The following is a 20,784-nucleotide window of genomic DNA, read 5'->3' as shown; positions in this document are numbered from 1 at the left end:
GCCTGGAGCAAAGGCAGGAGGCAGCTCCTGGCCCGGAGTGAAGGCGGGAGGTGGCGACCAGAGCGAAGGCCCAGGTCCTGGGTGCCAGAGGGAAACCAGTGCTGGCAGCCAGGGGAAGGAGGCCTATTCTTGCACGAATCTTCGTGCATCGGGCCTCTAGTTTACATATATTTACACAATCACAAATATATGTTTTATGTAAAATTCAGTTATATATACATAATTTTGTAACTCTTTTAGAGCAATATGCTTACATTTTATTTTTTAAATTATTTTAAAAATGAAATTGAGTAACACAATTTTGCAATCTCTTATTGACTATTTTGAGCATTTTCAGCCATTAAATATCCATAGAAAACATAGCTATCAATGCTGCCCAATATTCCACTATGTGAATATATCATAACCTATTTAACCATCTTCTGATTTAGTTGGCTTCTACACTAATAAATAACTCATCATGAACAACTGTACATGAATCTTTGTTTTTATGTACAGTTTGTACTTCATAAAATATCTTAACACACAGGTAGCTGTAAGCTTTTCCAAATCCATAGTGGAGGTGCCTTTATTGATATGCTGTGGCTTGCTCTGCCCTAGGACAGTTAGTCAATGGTCAGGGAAGAAAATGCCCTAAGACAACTGGGTGTGATTTGCTGATACCTGTGGTGGAAGGCAGCGTCAACACTGCTTCCAGACCTTTCAGTGTAGATGAAGTCTCTCTGATGAATCTCTTTCAGGAACTTGTTAACCGAGGAAATGTTAGTCCTCACTGAACATCACTGATGGATGTCTTCCTCCTAGCAGAGCTTTTGGAGACTCTGATTTTATATTTCTACTAGAGGCCCAATGCACAACATTTGTGCAAGAGTAGGCCTTCCTTCCCCTCAGCTGCCGGCACCAACTTCCCTCTGGCACCCGGGACCTGGGCTTCCCTCGCAGCCCCAGCTTCGTCCAGAAGGTTGTCCAGAAGGACATTTGGTCTAATTAGCATATTACGCTTTTATTATTATAGATTCCTATAACCTTAAAGGCTGTAAATGGAATAAATGGTCTACCTTCTGGCCAGCCTCAGCATTGGGCCCAAATGGACTCACATAAAAATAAGCTAATTCTAAAAAGGCCTTAAAATGCAATCTAAACTTTTACTGAAGTCCCTCAATGAGATAATTGCATGAAAGATGATGTTCCTCAAATGTTCCCCACCTCTATCCCCACATCTGTCAGGTATAGCTGTGGCCCCACCCTTCCCAGAATTCCCTCAACCTCTTTTGGACTGGATTTTCCCCTCCCTGCCCCCACTCTTTTTTCTCACACTTGAGTCCTCTACCATTTTCAGAGTTAGTTGCCTTCTCCTGTGAGTGACTTCCTGTCTTTCCTGATGAGACCTGTCTGATGCTTCTAATTTTCTTCTTTGCTTACCACATGGACCCTTTACCCATGGAGGCCTCAAGACCAAGCAGATCAGAGAACCCAGGATGAGTGTGGAGATTTAAATATTCTATTTTAATACTTGTCCTGTCAAAGTCATGTCACTTACACAAACTTTCTCAAACACTATCTGAAAAGGCAGAATCATTAATTCTATCAATACGTATTGGTGCCATGTTTTGCTCCAACTGGGGATATTAGCTAAATAAATGCACACATAGGTTCACCTTCTGGGTTGTGGAAAAGAAACCAAACCCAGAGTAAGAAATGCTCTACCACAGAGCAGTGCTTTCTCTCATTTTATATCACAGGACACATAAAAAAAGAATAATGTTTGTACTGAAAGAAAAATTGTATATACATATAAAAGATTTTCTTCTGTCCTAACAAGGTAATAATTTAAAAATCCTTAAAAGCCAACCTTAGAGTGGCAGAGTCAAGATGGCAGCATAGGAAAATCCTGGACTCTCCTCAGCCCATAGACATACCGAAAGTACAGCTCATATAGAGCAACTGCCTCTGGAAAGGGTGTTAGGATTAGCAAAACAGTTATTCCACAGATGGGTAAAAAGAGAAAGCCATATCAAGATGGATAGAAGGGGCAGATGCAAGGTATTACCAGGAGCCACAGCCCTGGAGCTCAGCCACAGAAGAAATATCACAAATATGCAACAAGTCCCAGAGGAATGAGGGATTTGAGCCCCACATCATGCACCCCAAACTGGAGGACGTGCACCAGAAAAATGAGCCCCCATCATATCTTGCTTTGAATATCAGTTCAGCTTATGTCCAGGAGAATGAAAGGGCTATAGAAAACAGAGACTCTGCTCATAGAAAGGTCATGCACAGATACACTGCAGTCCCAGGACAGAGGCTGCAGTTCTGAAAAGCACCTGGGCCATATGTAAAGGAGATTCATTGACTAATCTTCGGGCCTGTGATGGAGGGACAGAAGTTTGTTGAAGCCATCTCTGGAGACGGAGGTGGGTGACATTTGTTTGCCATCATTCTGCCTTGTTAGCCTGGCGCTGGTAGGTACCATTTTAAGGACTCTCCATCTACCTTTCTGACACCTGTTGGTCCCACCCCAGTATTACCCTGTGGCCCTGCTCTGGCTGGCACACCTCCACTGCAATGCCCTTCCTGGTGCTCCACTACAACGAACCCCACCTTGCCCCTCCTGGTAGGGGGACTAAGCCAATGCTGGTAACCTTCCACTGCAGCTCATGCCCCCCCACCAGAGGGTGTGCACACTTCACATAGGGGTTATGTTTTGTACACCTGGCATTAGTGGCCAGAGGGCTTGTGTTTCTGAGCTCTCTAGGACTAAAACAAACAGAGAGACAGTTAGGAGCAAGCTACCCTACCGTCTCCAGGGTACCACACAGAAAACAGACTAAAACACTGCTCCCCCCTCCCCCACAACCATCCAGTGACCACTCCTTCAAGACTGGGATAGACAGCTGCTTCATCTAATACATAGAAAAAGCACAGAGATTAAGCAAAATGAGAAATCAAAGAAATATGTTCCAAATAAAAGAACAAGATAAAACTCCAGGGAGTAGGGGATCTAACTGATAGAGTTAAAAGTGATGGTAATAAAGTATCTCACTGATCTCGGGAGAAGAACAAATAAACACATAGGAAACTTCAACAAACAGGTAGAAAATATAATAAAGTTCTGAAAAGAAGTCACAGAACTGAAGAATTCAAGAACTGAACTGATAAATACACTAGAGGAGCCCAGCCAGTGTTGCTCAGTGATTGAGCGTTGACCCAAGAACTAAGAGGTCACCGATTCAATTCATGGTCAGGGCACATACCTGGATTGCAGGCTCAATCCCAGTAGGGGTCATGCAGGAGGCAGCCAATTGATGAAGTTTCTCTCTCATCGATGTTTCTATCTATCTCTCTCTCTCCCTTTCTCTCTTTCTAAAAATCAATAAAAAACATATTTAAAAAAAATACACTAGAGGGGTTCAATAGCTGGCTGTATGAAGCAGAAGAATGGATTAGTAAGCTCAAAGAAAAAGCATTGGAACTCACACAAATAGCAGAAAAAGAAAAGAGAATTATGCCCTAGCCAGTTTGGCTCAGTGGATAGAGTGTCATCCCATAGACTGAAGGCTCCTGGGTTCAATTCTGGTCAAGGGCACATACCTCAGTTGCAGGCTCAATCCCTGGCCCTGGTAGGGGTTTGTGTGGGAGGCAACTAATCGATGTGTCTCTCTCACATCTATGTTTCTCTCTGTGTGTCTCTCCCCCTCCCTTCTACTTTCTCTAAAAATCAATGGGAAATATCCTCATAATGTAAATATCTGATACGCAGGATGTATTTTCATTGTTACAAATTGAACATAATTAAAGCATAGTGATTAATCACAAAAACAATATGTAATTATATATGTGTTTTCTGATGGTCTTAGGTGACCCCTGTGAAAGGGTCTTTCGACCCCCAAAGGGGTCTCGACCCACAGGTTGAGAACCACTGACTTAGCATAATGCTCTTTAGGTCCATCCATGCAGTTGCAAATGATAAAAGTTTCTTCTTTTTTACAGCAGTGTAGTATTCCATTGTGTAGCGGTACCACCGTTTTTTAATCCACTCATCTGCTGATGGGCATTTAGGCTGTTTCCAAATCTTAGCTATGGTGAATTGTGCTGCTATGAACATAAGGGTGCATATGTCCTTTCTGATTGGTGTTTCTGATTTCTTGGGATATATTCCTAGAAGTGGGATTACTGGGTCAAATGGGAGTTCGATTTTTAATTTTTGAGGAAACTACATACTGTTTTCCACAGTGGCTGCACCAGTCTGCATTTTCACCAGCAGTGCAGGAGGGTTCCTTTTTCTCCACATCCTCAGCAACATTTGTCATTTGTTGATTTGTTGATGATTGCCATTCTAAAGTGTGAGATGGTACCTCGTTGTTTTGATTTGCATCTCTCAGATTACTAGTGACTTTTTTTTAAAATATATTTTTTATTGATTTTTTACAGAGAGGAAGGGCGAGGGATAGAGAGTTAGAAACATTGATGAGAGAGAAACATCGATCAGCTGCCTCCTGCACACCTCCCACTGGGGGATGTGCCCGCAACCAAGGTACATGCCCTTGACCGGAATCGAACCTGGGACCCTTCAGTCCGCAGGCCGACGCTCTATCCACTGAGCCAAACCGGTTTGGCATAGATTATTAGTGACTTTGAGCATGTTTCTTTATGTCTCTTGGCTTTCTGTATGTCCTTTTTTGAAGTGTCTATTTAGGTCCTTTGCCCATTTTTTTATTGGGTTGTTTATCTTCCTTTTGTTAAGTTGTATGAGTTCCCTGTAAATGCTGGAGATTAAACCCTTATTGGAGATAACGTTGGCAAATATGTTCTCCCATGCAGTGGGCTTTCTTGTTGTTTTGTTGATGGTTTCTTTTGCTGTGCAGAAGCTTTTTATTTTGATGTACTTTTATTTGTTTCTTTTCTCCTTAGTATCCATTGCCCTAGGAGCTGTGTCTGTAAAGGTATTGCTATGACATATGTCTGATATTTTGCTGCCTAAGGATTCCTCTAAGACTTTTATGGTTTCCCCTCTTATGTTTAAGTCCTTTATTCATTTTGAGTTTATTTTTGTGTATGTTTTAAGTTGGTGGTCTAGTTTCATTTTTTTTGCATGTATCTGACCAAATTTTTGCAACAAGAGACTGTCTTGACTCCATTGTATGCTCTTGCCTCCTTTTTCAAATACTAATGAAGCATAATGGCTTGGGTCAATTTCTGGGTTCTCTGTTCTGTTCCATTGATCTATATGTCTGTTCTTATGCCAGTACCAGGCAGTTTTGAGAACAGTGGCTTGGTAATATAGCTTGATATCTGGTATTGAGATCCCTCCTACTTGGTTCTTCTTTCTCAGGATTGCTGCGGCTATTCGAGGTCTTTTTTATTCCCTATGAATTTTTGGAGAATTTGTTCTAGGTCTGTGAAATATGCTGTTGGTATCTTAATGGGGATTGCATTGAATCTATAAACTGCTTTGGATAGTATGGACATTTTAATGATGTTGATTCTACCAATCCATGAACACAATATATTCTTCCATTTGTTTATGTCTTCCTCTATCTCTTTTTTCAATGTCTTGTAGTTTTCTGGATAGAGGTCTTTTACCTCATTAGTTAAGTTTATTCCTATGTATCTTAATTTTTTTGGTGCAATGGTAAATGGGATTGTTTTTGTAATTTCTCTTTCTGTAAGTTCACTATTGGCATATAAAAATGCCATAGATTTCTTAGCATAAATTTTGTATCCTGCTACATTGCCAAATTCATTTATTAAGTCTAATAATTTTTTGATGGAGTCTTTAGGGTTTTCTAAGTACAATATCATGTCATCTGCGAATAATGACAATTTTACTTCTTCTTTTCCAATTTGGATGCCTTTTATTTCTTCTTTTTGTCTGATCGCTATGGCTAGTACTTCTAGTACTATGTTGAACAGGAGTGGTGAAAGTGGGCATCCCTGTCTTGTTCCTGTTCTTAGGGGAAATGGTTTAGCTTTTGCCCATCAAGTGTAATGTTGGCTGCAGGTTTGTCATATAAGGCTTTTATTATGTTGAGGTATGCTCCTTCTATTCCCACTTTGCTGAGAGTTTTTATCCAGAAGGGGTGTTGGATTTTGTCAAATGCTTTTTCTGCATCAATGATATGATTACGTGATTTTGTCTCTCAATTTGTTTATGTGATGTATCATGTTTATTGATTTGCAGATATTGTACCAGCCTTGCATCTGTGGAATAAATCCCACTTGGTCATGATGTATGATCTATCTAATGTAATACTGCATCTGATTTGCTAGAATTTTTGCACTTATGTTCATCAGGGATATTGGCCTGTAATTCTCTTTCTTTGTAGTGTCTTTATCTGGTTTTGGAATGAGGGTAATGGTGGCTTCATAGAAAGAGCTTGGAAGTGTGACTTTCTCTTAAATTGTTTGGAATAGTCTGAGGATAGGCTGTAGTTCTTCTTTGAATGTTCGGTAAAACTCCCCTGTAAAGCCATCCAGACCAGGGCTTTTTTTTTTTGCTGGAAGATTTTTGATTACTGCTTCAATTTCATCAGTAGTTATCAGCCTATCCAGGTTTTTTTATTCTTTCTGATTGAGTTTTAGAAGCTTGTCTTTTTCTAAGAATATGTCCATTTCATCTAACTTGTCCAGTTTGTTGGAGGAGAGTTCTTCATAGTATTTTTTTACAATCCTTTGTATTTCTGTGGGGTCTGTTGTTACCTTATCTCTTTCATTTCTGATTTTGTTTATTTGGGTCCTCTCCCTTTGTTTCTTGGTGAGCCTGGCTAGAGATTCATCAATCTTGTTTATGCTTTCAAAGAACCAGCTCTTGGTTTTATTGATCTTTTGTATTACTTTTTTTTGGTCTCTGTTTGTTTATTTCCACTCTGATCTTTATTATTTCCTTCCTTCCGCTTGCTCTAGGCTTTTCTTATTGCTCTCTTTCTAATTCTTTAAGTTGTAGGGTTAGATAGTTTATTACCATTTTTCCTTGTTTTTTTGAGGTAGGTCTGTAGGCCTGTAGAGCTATGAACTTCCCTCTCAGGACTGCTTTCACTGTGTCCCATCAATTTTGGATTGTTGTGTTTTCATTGTCATTTGTTACCAGGATGCTTTTTATTTCTTCTTTGATCTCTTTGGTAACCCAATCATTGTTTAAGGGCATGTTATTTAACCTCCAACTGTTTTATTTTTTTCATTGTTTTTATTGTCGTTGATTTCTAATTTTATGCCATTGTGATCTGAGAAAATGCTTCATATGATTTCTATCTTCTTGAATTTGAAGAGACTTTGCCTGCGTCCCAATATGTGGTCTATCTTTGAAAATGTCCCACTTGAGAAGAATGTATATTCCATATCTTTGGGGTGAAATGTTCTGAAGGTGTCAATTAATTCCATCTGATCGAGTGAGTCATTTAGGTTTGATGTTTCTTTGCTAATTTTTTTGTTTAGAGGATTTATCCAGTTGTGTCAATTGGGTATTAAAATCCCCTACTATGATTGTATTCCTCTTGATCTTACCCTTGATAACTTCCAGAAGTTTTTTTATGTATTTGGGTGCACCTGTATTGGGGGCATACATGTTTACCAGAGTTATATACTCTTGTTGAATTGCTCCCTTTAGTATTATGAAGTGACCCTCCTTATGGCCTTCACTTGGAGATCTATTTTGTCAGATATAAGTATTGCTACCCCAGTTTTTTTTTTTTCATTTCCATTTGTCTGAACATTTTTTTCCATCACTTCACTATCAATCTGTGTGAGTCCTTTGTTCTGAGGTGGGTCTCTTGTAGACAGCAGATATATGGGTCATGTTTCCTTACTCATTCTGCTACCCTATGTCTTTTGATTGGAGCATTTAATCTATTTACTTTTAAGGTTTTTATTGATAGATACTTGTTTGTCACCATTTTTATTCTTTATGCCTGTGTTCCTTCTTCCCTTCCTATTTCTTCTTTTTACAGAAGTCCCTTTAGCATTTCTTCTATTGCTGGCTTGGTGGAAATAAACTCCCTTAGCTCTTTTTTGTTTGGGAAGCTCCTGATTTCACCTTCAATTTTGAATGATAGCCTTGCTGGGTATAGTATTTTTGGATTCAGTCCTTTGCTTTGCATGACTTTGTATATTTCATTCCATTTCCTTCTGGCCTGATGTTTTTCTGTTGAGAAATCAGTGGATAGTCTAATGGGAGATCCCTTATAGTTAACTTTCTGTCTCTCTCTGGCAGCCTTTAAGATTCTTACTTTGTTGGTGTTTGCCAGTTTAATTATGATGTGTCTTGGTGTTGGTCTTTTTGGGTTCTTCTTGTTTGGGACTCTGTATGTTTTTTGGACTAGTGTGAGATTTTTCTTCCCAATATCAGGAAAGTTTTCTGACATTATTTCTTCAAACAACTTTTCTATTCTTTGCTCCATTTCCTCTCCTTCTATCACCCCGTTATGTGATGTTTTTTGTTTCATGTTGTCCCAAAGCTCCCTTAGGCTCGCTTCCTGATTTTCAAGTTTCTTTTTTTTCCAGTTGCTGCTCTGCTTGGGTGTTTTTTCTACCTTATCTTCTAGCTCTCTGATGCAGTCCTCAGCTTCTTCTAGTCTATTGTTGGTGTTTTCCATTGTGTTCTTTATTGCAGCTATGTCATTCTTCATTTCCTCTTGGTTCTTCTTCATTTCCTCTTGATTCTTACATGTTGTTGAATATGTCTTCCATTCTTTTTAGCATCTTTATAAGCATTGCTCTGAATTCTTTCTTTGGCAAATTGCTTGCCTCCATTTCATTTACTTCCTTTTGTAGTGATTTTCCTTTTCTTTCCTTTGGGGGTTGTTTCTTTGTCTCCCCACTTTTTCTGTTTCTTTGTGGCTGTTTCTATGTATTAGATCAAACTTCTATGTCACCCAGTTTTTTTTAAAAAGTTTGTCTTATATAGTAGATGTTTTGTGGAAACCAATGGTGCACTCTCTCAGGTCTTTGGGCTGGGTATTCTAGGGATGCCCCAACTTGGGAAATTTGGATTCTCTGGGTATAGTTGGGTCTTGAGAATTATTGTCCCTTTCATGGATGGAGTCTCCTCTCACGGTGTCTGGTTATGTGGCTCATTCTCTACCATGTTGACCAAACAGCACAAAATACAACTCAACAAGACACAACACAAAGGGAACAAAACACGAATGTACTCAGGACACCAATAAACCCAATAAAAGTGCCCACCAGAGAAAAGATAATTAGGAGAGAGAAAAGAGAGCAAAAATTATATTGAGAAAAGGAAGAAAGGTAAGAGAGAAAAGAAAAGAAGAAAAAGAAGGGAGAAAATATACATATTTTGGGAGAAAACTTCACAAAACAAACAAATAAACCAAATATGCAAACAACAAACACCCAGAAAAAAGGGGGGACAGAATCTCTAGAGGCAGAGCTTATATCCAAAAAGGAAGGTAAATGAATTGAATGAATAGGGGAATGGCCACAGTTCAGTATATAGGAGGTAGAAAGAGAATGTGTGGAAAATAAGAAAAGTAAAAAACAAAATAATTTTTTAAAAAGAATTTTTTTAAATGTATCTATATATTCATCTATTTTTGGAAAAGGAGAATAGAGGAGAGAGCAGATAAGCTTGAGTTTAGTGAGTGAAAGTAATTAAGCAATTAGGAGAATAAGAGAGCAAGAGAGGATAGGAAAAACAAAAGCATAAAAAATTGGCTAGCAAAGAAAGAGAAAAGAGAAGGGTGCATGGACTTGGAGCAGGGGAGAGGAAATTAGATACATGAGTTAGCCAACAAAGAATACAATAATAATAAAGTGTTAATAAAGAAAATCAATTTTTAACAAGGGGTACAAAGAAAGCAGAAAGAAAAACTAAAGCAGGAACAGGAGAAAAGAAACAGTGCGGGAAGCCACCCACTGCTGATACTATCATGAAAGTGCACCAAGGAACGTGGAAGGCCGATGGACCTTTGTTCTGTTGAGATAGTGGTGGCTCGAAGCAATTTCCTGACCTAATAGCCTCAAAGTAAATGTTTACTGGACCTTACTGATCTTTACTGAACTTTACTGACCTTAGAGACGATCCGTTTGCTACCTGTTTGCCATGCTTTAGTGAGGGCAAGATGTGTATCTAAAACTGAATAAAAAGCAGATGAGGCCAGGTTCCAGTGTGCCTCTCCAAGAGAGAGGTCTCCACCTGGCCCCCCATGCCTTCTAAATTCATATTTCTTGTATAGCATTTTCATTTGTGCATCGGCCCCTCCTTCAGATCCCAAACCCCACCACAAAGGTTGTGGCATCTGGCACCTCGAACCAGATACTAGAGGAGAAGATTCACCTGAGTGAAAAACGAAGTGAAAACGGAAAAGTGGAAATTCACCAGAAAGGTGGGAAGTTCACTGCACACAAAGCCCATGCCAGCTTCAGAGTCGCGACTGTAAGTGGATGGGAACGTCTTTAATTACCAGGTTATAATGGGGCAGAATTGGAATAAAAGGCAAAAACACCATTGTAAATTTTTAGCTTGTATGCTCGAGGATAAAGGAATTAAGGTGTCAAAAGGTACTCTCTTAAATTAGGCTCAAGGAAAACGGGTGTCCTTGTCATCTTTAACTATGTGGGCTCTTGTTTGAACTGCATTATGCCCACTTTGTGTTGGGGATCAAAAGTCTGTAACACCTAAGGCCCAGGATCCTCTGCCTCTGGTGTGGGAAGGCTCATCCACTAGAGAAAAAGGGCTAACAGTCCTTTAACAAGGACTCTTTAATGCTTTGTCTGAAAATTACCATATGACGCCTTGGGACTGGCAGATTTTAGCTAAAATGACTTTAGATGCCAGTCAATGCTATGGAAAGCAGAATATGATAAGATCTGTGAACAATAGGCTGAGATCTGGGCCGCATCTGGCTGTAAGTCCCAGGCAATGTAAAACATCTGAAAGATCCATGAAAAGAACTCTGATTTATTAAGTCTTGTCTATGTATAATGCATGCTTGTCTGTTGATTGTTGTTTTATCTGTCTTTTTTGTTTGGTTTAATTTGTTTATTGTTAGTCTATTAAGCATGCCTTTAATTTATCCTCATAGAAAAGAAACAGTAGATGGCCAGGCCATTACTAAATTTCCCCAGAGCAAACAGAATGTGGGGGTGGGGAGAGAGAATATGAGCGGTACATGTGGCCGATAACACAGGCCCTAGGAAAATTCCCTAGACAAAGAGAGGTAACTAAAAAAGGCCCCAGCCCATTAATTACTAGGTCTCTTGGTGATCCTGCAAAATGGATGCCCACTCTTGGGAGTGTTATTAAAAGTCTAATTTTTGCCATGTTTTTGTTTTCTAGTCTCTCATTTGAAATGTAAATAAATAAGCCATTTCTCACAAATTGGAAATGTGTCCGTGGAAGGGAAAAGGCTAGTTTAAGAGGAAGGCACCCCACCCGATTTTGGGCGGCCTCTTGGCCTAAGCCCCATCTTTTCATGGATGAAATAGAACAGGCCAAAAAAAAAAAAATTTAATTCAGCCTCTGTTATTCTTTAGAAGATGGTGAAAATGACACAAGGAAAATATACAGGTTGTGTTTGGGCAATAAGATTAGTGTTTCCATAATAATGGGCAGTTCTTGAATAATGGACCGCATTCCAAGGTTGCTCCCACGTCCTGCAGGCATTCCTGTTTTTATAAAAAATAAAATAAAATAAAATAATACTTTAACATTAAAGCCACTGAAAGCCAGTGAGTTATCTCTGTTACAGACTTTGCCGAAGAAAATGCCTTCGATAATAATAATTGGCTTTAAAATCTCAAAGTGTTAAAACATAAATAAATAGATGTAACTAAAATGAAGGATTTGTAACAAAGCTTTTCAGCAATAATTATAAATATATTAATAATGAAAGTCCAGTCACTCAAGAGGAGACTGACTGCACTCTCTGTTAGAGGAAAGGGCCAGTCCCCCTTCTCCCTGTAAAGGCAGAGAAGCCGCAGCAGTAACCTTAGATGTTATCTCTAAGGAAGAATGTAGCAGTTTAAATCCAAGCAGCTAGAGGCCTGCTCCCTCCTCCCCTGCCTTTTCTCCAGCCTCATATGCCTATACATAATTTTCCAAAGTCCTTGGTAAATTAAAGACTTTAGAACATTGCTAGATTAAATGATAAAACATCTAAATATTCCAACAAGTTTTAAGTTCATCTGGTTTTACCTTTTATTGTAGAAAATCTAAAAATATATTTCTTAAAGGTGAGAATGTTCATAAATGCCAACCTAAGAAATGCTGGCTGTTTACTTTTAATTATCATTGAAAATTAAGGCTTAAATATTGTATGGTTTTAATAACAGAAAGCATGGACATACATTTTAAAAGAAGAAAAAGGTCTGTGCAAGTTGCTGAAGGTATATACAAGTTGATGACAGAAAGAAAGAATATTAGAGTGGAAATACTTAATGGAAGGTCTAAGTCATGGTTATGCATTTTTGAAGGACATGGAAAGAAGGTTTGAAGGCTAATTTAAAAGTGTGAAATTTGTGAAGGTTGTGTAAGTAATGAGAAGGAAAAAAGAAGTGTTGAAAGAAAGAAATAAGTTCTAAAGTTAACTATTTGCAAAAGTTGCAAAAGGGTCATAAAATCTCAGGGAAGTTTAAACAAAGGTTAGACCACTACACTTATCTCCCCTGCCAAGGACAGAGCAAATGGTTAATAAAGAAAGGGAGGGCAGGACAAGGTTGCTGAATACTTCTTAAGCAAAACCAGAATATTCAGCAGCAAAATTTCGAAACAGGAGCATACATAATGCCTCAGACCCCAACCCAGCCTGCTCTTCAGATTGGCTGGGGGGTGGGGCAGCATCTGTACTTCATAGGTCAAATGTATAAGTTTGCTTACTTTGCTTTTTCAATAAAGATGACTACTTTAATTACTTAATAATTTAGCTTTTCACAATCTAATCAAGGTCTCATATAAACTCATTTATATGAGAAGCCAATATTTTATGAGCAATTGGTTCTAGTAAAGTCCAAAGTAAAATTTGTGTACATATGCAAATGAGCACTAGCCAAAAAGAATGCTGTTTAAAAGTAAATTTTAAGCTTAATAAAAAGGAGAAATTTTAAAATCTCATCTGCTACTATTTACAAAGTAAACTAAAAGTTATTATTCAAGCATTAAATCTCACCATTAATGAGACACCATAAGTAAAAAGAAAGTTACTTTTACTTGAGATGTATGCATTGCAGTACTGACCAGCATGTCTCTCTCCTACCTGTTTTTCAGAAAGGCAACCAAGTTGGTTGCTATTTAAAAGAAAGTAAAAGTTTTTAAAAGAAACTCCCTAAATGTGGCTTAGAGATTGCTCTGGGAAAAAATATAGAGGGAAATGCCCTTTAAATATCTAGGAACTGTAATTAAAAATCAATGTATTAGGCCTTAAAAAGTAGAAATATGAAAGAATTGCCTTAAAACCTTACATGACTTTTGAAAATTATTTGGGGACATTAATTGGTTAAGACCTTATCTAAAAATCTCTATGGGAGAAATGACAAATTTACTCAATATACTTAGGGGTGACTAATCTTTCTTCACCCTGAACATTAACAGATGAAGCTAGGGAGGAGTTACTAAGAATTGAGCAGGCAATCTCCTCAGCCCAAGTGGCACGGGTACTGCCTGAATTTCCTTTATTAGGACAGATTAATCCTACTGTAAATAGTGCCACTGGAGTCATCTTCCAAAATAAAAATTCTCCTACTATTATTGAGTGGGTCCATCTAGGGCATCAATCCTCTAAAACTGTGGTTACATATACTAGTATAGAACTCATGGCTCAATTAATATCTCAAATCAGAAAGCACTGCAGGCAGCTTAGAGGAGAAGAACCCCAATGTATCTATCTTCCCCTCACTGGGAAGCAATAAGAAATGTTATTTCAGACTGATTTGAATTGGCAAATTGGACAAAGTGGATATTCAGGGGAACTTAGTTGTCAACTACTAAAAAACAAATTACTATAATTTTTATATTACACCCCTATTATTATACCAAAAAATACTAGGCAGGAACCTATTCCTAGAGCATTAACTGTTTTTACTGATGGTTCATCTAATGCTGCTTATCATGCAATGAATTCACACCAAATCATCCAGACCAGTCACACTTCTGTGCAAAGAATTGAATTAGAAGCTATCAAGGCACATAGAGTGACTTAATGGATATAAAAACAAGAGTCATCTCTATCCTGCCTATGGGAGACTCACCTCTTAGATACACAAAGACTGAAAGTGAAGGGATGGAATATGATATTCCATGCAAATAGAAATAAAAAGAAAGCTGGTGTGGCTATCTATCTATACTAATAAAAGAGTAATATGCTAATTAGACCAGGAGACCTTCTGGAGACCTTCCGGACATCCTTCTGGACAAAGCTGGGGGATTGGCTGGCCTGTAAACTGTCCCCAGGCCCTTGCCCAGGCCGCTCTGCCCCCCGACCCAGGCCGCCCTGCCCCCAGCAGGGACCCCCACCCCATCAGGGGGCTGGCCGGCCTGCAAACCAGCCCAGGCCCCTCGCTCAGGCCACCCGCTCCCCAACAGGGACCCCCCACCCCAATGGGGGTGTGGACAGCCTGCAAACCCCCTGCAGCCCCTTGTCCAGACCTGCCCCACCCCCAAGGGGACCCTGACCCTGATCTGGGACCCCCTTCAGGGCAGACCAGCCGGCCCCCACCCGTGCACCTGGCCTCTATACTAATAAAAGGGTAATATGCTAATTAGACTAGACATCCTTCCAGACAAAGCCATGGTAGCGGCACCAAGGCAGAGGCAGTTAGGGATGATCAGGCCAGCAGGGGAGAGCAGTTAGGGAGATCAGGCCAGCTGAGGAGAGCAGTTAGGGCGATCAAGCCAGCTGGGGGGGGAGGGGCAGTTGGGGGCAAGCAGACTGGTGGAGGGAGGGGCAGTTGAGGGCGAGAAGGCCAGCAGGCAGAGTGGTTAAGGGCAATCAGGCAAGCAGGCAGGTGAGCAGTTAGGAGCCAGTGGTCCCAGATTGCGAGAGGAATATCCAACTGCTGGTTTAGGCCTGATCCCTGTGGGCCTAAACCGGCAGTCGGACATTTTTCGAGGGGTCCCAGATTGGAGAAGGTGCAGGCCGGGCTGAGGGACAACCCCAACCCCATGCACGAATTTCATGCACCAGGCCACTAGCGTATATATAAGAGCCTAAGTGACTGAACAATCGAATGACCAAATGACCAGTCGACCTGTCACTATGACATGCACTGCTCACCAGGGGGCAGACGCTCAATGCAGGAGCTGCCCCCGGTGGTCAGTGCACTCCCACAGCCAACTTCCCATGGCCCATCCCCCCTGGCCAGCCAACCCTGATGGCCCCAATTGGGCCAGCTGGCCAACCTCCCACGGCCCCTCCCCTGCCACCCAACCTCCCGCAGCCCCAATTGGCCCTGATCGCCAGCCAGGCCAAGGGACCCCACTCATGCACAAATTTGTGCACCAGACCTCTAGTCTATATATATAAAAGCCTAAGTGACTGTTATGACCAAATGACCAGAATAACCAGTCGACCAATCGCTATGATGTGCACTGACCACCAGGGGGCAGACGCTCAACACAGGAGCTGCCCCCTGGTGGTCAGTGAGCTCCCACAGCCAACCTCCTGCGGCACCTCCCCTTGACTGGCCAAACTCCCGTGGCCCCTTGCCTCCCCCTGCTGGCTGGCCAACCTCCCGCAGTCCCTCCCCTGGCCGGCCAGCCCCCCGATAGGCCTTGATCGCCAGCCAGGCCGAGGGACCCCACCAATGCACGAATTCGTGCACTAGGCCTCTAGTTGAATTATAATGTTGTAAACTTAAAATATATATAATCTTGGACCAATTTTATCATAATAAAAAGGCCAATCTTAGCCCAGCCTGTGTTGCTCAGTGGTTGAGCATCAACCCATGAACCAAGATGTCACCAGTTCAATTCCTGGTCAGAACACATATCTGGGTTGCAGGCTTTTCCCCAGTAGGGGCTGTGCAGAAAGCAGCTGATGGATGTTTTCTCTCATTGATGTTTCTGTCTTTCTATCCCTCTTCCTTCATCTCTCTCTAAAAATCAGTTTTTAAAATGCCAGTCTTAAAAATAATAAAATAATCTCAAACACAAAATAAAACAAAAAACTTTAGCTCCCGAGATTTTAAAAATTTGTAAAAGAAAATAATTGAGAAAGCTTAAATTATCAGAACTTTATAGAAAGAAAAACAATTCTTTTACATATGAGTAAATTAAATTTCAATTATGGTTAGTAAACATAGAATTGTAATTATTCATTTTTAAAAGTTTTGATTGTTAAAGAAGTTTTAAATAAATGGAAAAACAGCTAATGTTCATGGATCAGAAGACTAAACATCGTTGAGATGGTAATATTTGCTAAATTGATCTACAGGTTTAATGTGGCCTCTTTCACACTCCCAGCTGACCTCTTTGTAGAAATTGACAAGCTGATTCTAGATTCCATATGGAATTGCAAGGGTCCCAGAATGAGAGGATATGGGAAGTCTGCAAGATGAGAGAGGGCCCTCACCTGCTCATGCTAGCTGCCTGATCTTGGACTTCCAGCTTCTAGAACTGTGAGAAATGGATTTCTCTTTATAAACCACACAGTCCATGGACTTGTGTTACAGCAGCCAAAACAGACTAAGATAAAAATGTTCTAGCATTGACTGTGGGTGATGATTGCACAACCCATGAACTAAAAACCATTGAATTGCATTCCCTTAAATATGTGATTGTATGGTATGTGAATTATATCTCCATTAAGCTGTTAAAAAATTGGTGGGGGTGAGGAGAATCTGTAGCTACATCCAATTCTTCAATGGGCCCAAAAAAGATCATTTCAGAAGTACTGACCTAGGCAGATCTCCACCATGAGTTTCAAGGCCTGGTCACAGGGATGATTTTTCTTTGAGCAAAATTTCATTTGTTTCTCTTGACAGACATTTACATAGATAAAAATTTGATGATGTCAACCCTCAAGCTGGGAGGAACAGGAAGAAATGAGCAGCTAGAAAATGCTATTCTGAGGAATGAATGATTCATCGCACCTGACCGGAGGGTAGCCCTTTGCTGTGCACACTCACCAGTCAGCTTTGACCTATCCAAAGTCAGCAGCCACTTGTGGTTTACGTAAATTTTATTTGAACTTTATATTGACTTCAGAACCCTTTGGCAATAGAACAAGCTATTTCATATTTCGCCAATATGCAATGCCGAACTTCCTTCCCATTAACGGTTCTCAACTTGGGCTACAGTTTAGAATCATCTCAGGAGCTTTTTAAAAATAGTAATGCCTGGCCTCCAGGCAGATTGAAACCAAATCTCTTTTGGGGGTAAGACCTGGGTGTCTGAGCCTTTTACAAGCCCCTTAAGTGATGCTGAGGACCACTCCACCCAGGCAGTGCGATAATGCAGGCCCCCACTAAACTGAAGATCTATAGGAATTTGACATTCCAAATGTAGATCCTCAAACCAGGAATCCAGACACTAAGTAATGCCATTATTGTTCTGATGAGATATCAGCCGTCATCTAATCCAATCTCCTTAGTTTGATGTGTAAAGAACCCAAGTGTGAGGTTCTTGCCAAGGCTACATGATTTTGCCCTTGTCCCAAGCTTAGGGAGTTTTCTCAGGCTGGATTCTGAAGGGAGTACTGTGTTCCCTTCCCTTAATTGTCACTAGCCCAACTCTCCAAGAGGGTGGCTATTCCAGAGCAGCTCAGGAATGCAGCTGCCATTCTGGCTGTGCCTCTCCTCATCTAACTCTGAAGCCTTGTTCAAATTTGATAAACACCATCAGGTTACAGACAGTGGCCTTGAGGAGGGATGAGGGAGACGGCAGGGGGGCTAATGCCGCTGCAAGGAGATCGCACAAAATGTGCAGCTCCGATCAAAATGTCAGCTGCCCCGCAACAGAATGGGAGTGACCGAAACTCTAGAATAAATGCCTGAAATAGTACTGGATTATTAAAAGCCCCTTCATGGAGACTTTGGAGTGCACACTGGATGGTATTTGAAAGGATATTAAAATAAGTCTGTGGAAATGTAAACTTTCTTTGTTGAACTCACTTCAGGGTTTTTCTTTGAGGCCCCTCCAAAAAAGGCCAACTTGAACATGTTTGTTCAGCAGCTAAAAGCTGTCATACCAGAAATTCCACCCCATCAAGGCTTATGGAACACGAAACATGTGATTTATGTTTCCAAAGCAGCAGACTCAGAAAAGCAAAAGATTGCTCGAAAACATGCCGGGTGTCTGTGATGAATAATGAGTAGGGCTACCTACGCAGGCAGCTATTAGAGCGAAGAGCCAATCACAGAGGGAGTGCTGGAGTTTTGCCAGAGGGCACCTTTTTCTAGTCTATTTCAGTCCCAGAGATTAGAAAACAACAGCAGGCTTATCCAGCTGCACAGCCCAAGGTGGAATCACGGTGCAGACAAAATGCTGTCCTCACAAATATCAACCCACCTCCTTTTTATTCTCAATTGGTTTCATTACATAGTTTACATATAAAATATGTTGCCCTCAGTAATATGTGCTGGGCACCTGTTGGTGTCCCCTAGTCCTAGAGAATATAACAGATTCATGGATGCAGAACACATAAATGGCTGGTACAACTAAGTATCTCCTTGGCAGGCAGCTGCCCTGCCTCGGATCCTGCCAGAGAAGATCACCAACTGGCTGGTCCCCGATTCAACTCTTCTCTTGGGGATTATCTCTTACCACACAGTCCATCCAAACTCAAGAATCCTGTGCAGCCAGTTAACTCACTTAGTGACCTAGGCAACACATTTACTTTATTTTTATTTATTTTTGGGGGGAAGCATGGCTGGAGAGATATCTTTGTGTTGGTGAGAGGGGAGGAAATCGAGTGCCCAAACTGTATGGTGCATGAGCTGTCTAGGAAGCAGGGCTCCGAGAAGAAAAGGGCCCCTCAGCTTTGGACATGGGACCAGGTGAGAACTGATCAAGGAGCTCACCCAACGTAAACTTCAGGGCCTCTCCTGGGGAGAGTGCCTTCCTGGGCATAAGGGGGCCATTAGTGACACATTCCCATAGTTTTGTAAATGTGGTCCCACAGTTCTGTAAATCTTTTGTACATCTTTCATTGTAGTCAATTCACCTTAAGACTGCCAAGATCTTTCTACTGAGTCTACTCTGTCACATCTCTGTACATTCTGGGGTATTGGGGTGGATGGGAGCCTTTTGGGGACCTGTGTAAGTCTGTGTAAGGGGGAGGTTAGTGGTGATTCGGGGTGTTTTATTGAGCAGGGTGCAAAGCTGATTTCTTTCCCAGATTCTTGTCCAGATGGGCTTGAAGAATGAAACCACAGACAAAATTGGTAGGTGAGAAGTACAGAAATTTATTTCAAACAGAAGAAACTTTATTGCAAGCAGATGCTATCTCTAAAACCCCAATCCTGAATTCTTAATCCTAAAACTCTGTACCTCCTGGCAAGGAGGGACAGAGCGGTCCCCTAAGAAGGTTGGCCACCGCTTTCTTTGTCTGAGGTATTATATATCCTGGAGACCCTTTCCCTTATTGTGCCTGTCCCACCATGGGACCTTAGCCCTGTAATTAGTTCTCAAGACCCCCACATCCGCACTTCTCCTCTTTTTGGTTGTCTTATTTGTTCAGGTTGGAGTTATTTTAGACCTCCCTATGGTTTCCTTTCAGTTGTCCTAGCTGGAGATGTTTTATTACCCCTAAGGTCAGGGCTGCTTTAATTGTTTAGGCCAAGATGTTTCTCTGGACCCCGTCCCTCCTTCCTGTCTACCTAATTAAGCTAGTTAGCTAACCCTTAACAGTGGTGTATTAGTGTGTTTTCCAGAAAAACAGACCCAACAGAAGATATCTATCTATCATCTACCTATCTACTAGAGGCCTGGTGCATGAAATTCATGTACTCAGGGGGGTCCCTCAGCCCAGCCTGTGCCCTCTCGCAGTCGGACATCCTTAGCACTATTGTGGAGGCAGGAGAGGCTCCCGCCATCATCGCTGTTCTCACCAGCCATGAGCCGGCTCAGAGCTTCTGGCTGAACGGCTCCTGCGTTGACCATCTGCCCCCTGGTGGTCAGTGCGTATCATAGCGACAGGTCATTCTGCTTGTTCTGGCATTCTGGCCGCTTAGATATATATATATAGACTAGAGGCCTGGTGCCTGAAATTCATGCATGGTTAGGGTCCTTAGGCCTGGCCGGCCATCAGGGCCTACCAGGACCTTCCTTCCCCCAGCTGCCAACTGCTGGCCCGGGGCCTTCCTTTGTTCTGAGCCACCCCCTGGTGGTCAGCGCACGTCATAGCGAGTGGTCAAATTCTTGGTCAGTCAAACTCCCAAGAGGACAATTTGCATATTAGCCTTTTATTATATTACTAGAGGCCTGGTGCACAAAAATTTGTGCACTTGGGGGGGAGGGGGGGTCCCTCAGCCTGGCCTGTGCCCTCTCGCAGTCTGGGACCCCTCAAGAGATAACGACCTGCTGGCTTAGGCCTGCTCCCGGGTGGCAGAGGGCAGGCCCAATCCCTAGGTGCAGCCCCTGGTCAGGCTCAGAGCAGGGCCGATTGGGGAGTTGGGGCACCGCCCCCTGTCATGCACAGAGCAGGGCGGATCAGGAGGTTGCGATGCCACCCCTAGTCACGCTCAGGTAGGGCCGATTGGGGGGTTGGGGCGCCGCTCCCTGTCACACTCAAGGCAGGGTCGATGGGGAGTGCGCGCCACCCCCTGTCACGCACAGAGCAGGACGATCAGGGGTGGGCGCTGCCCCTGTCACTCCACAGAGCAGGACCATTACCA

This window comes from Myotis lucifugus, unplaced genomic scaffold, assembly GCF_000147115.1.
Source record: "Myotis lucifugus unplaced genomic scaffold, Myoluc2.0 scaffold_21, whole genome shotgun sequence".
Taxonomy (NCBI): Eukaryota; Metazoa; Chordata; class Mammalia; order Chiroptera; family Vespertilionidae; genus Myotis; species Myotis lucifugus.
Note: the sequence above shows the minus strand (reverse complement) of the source record.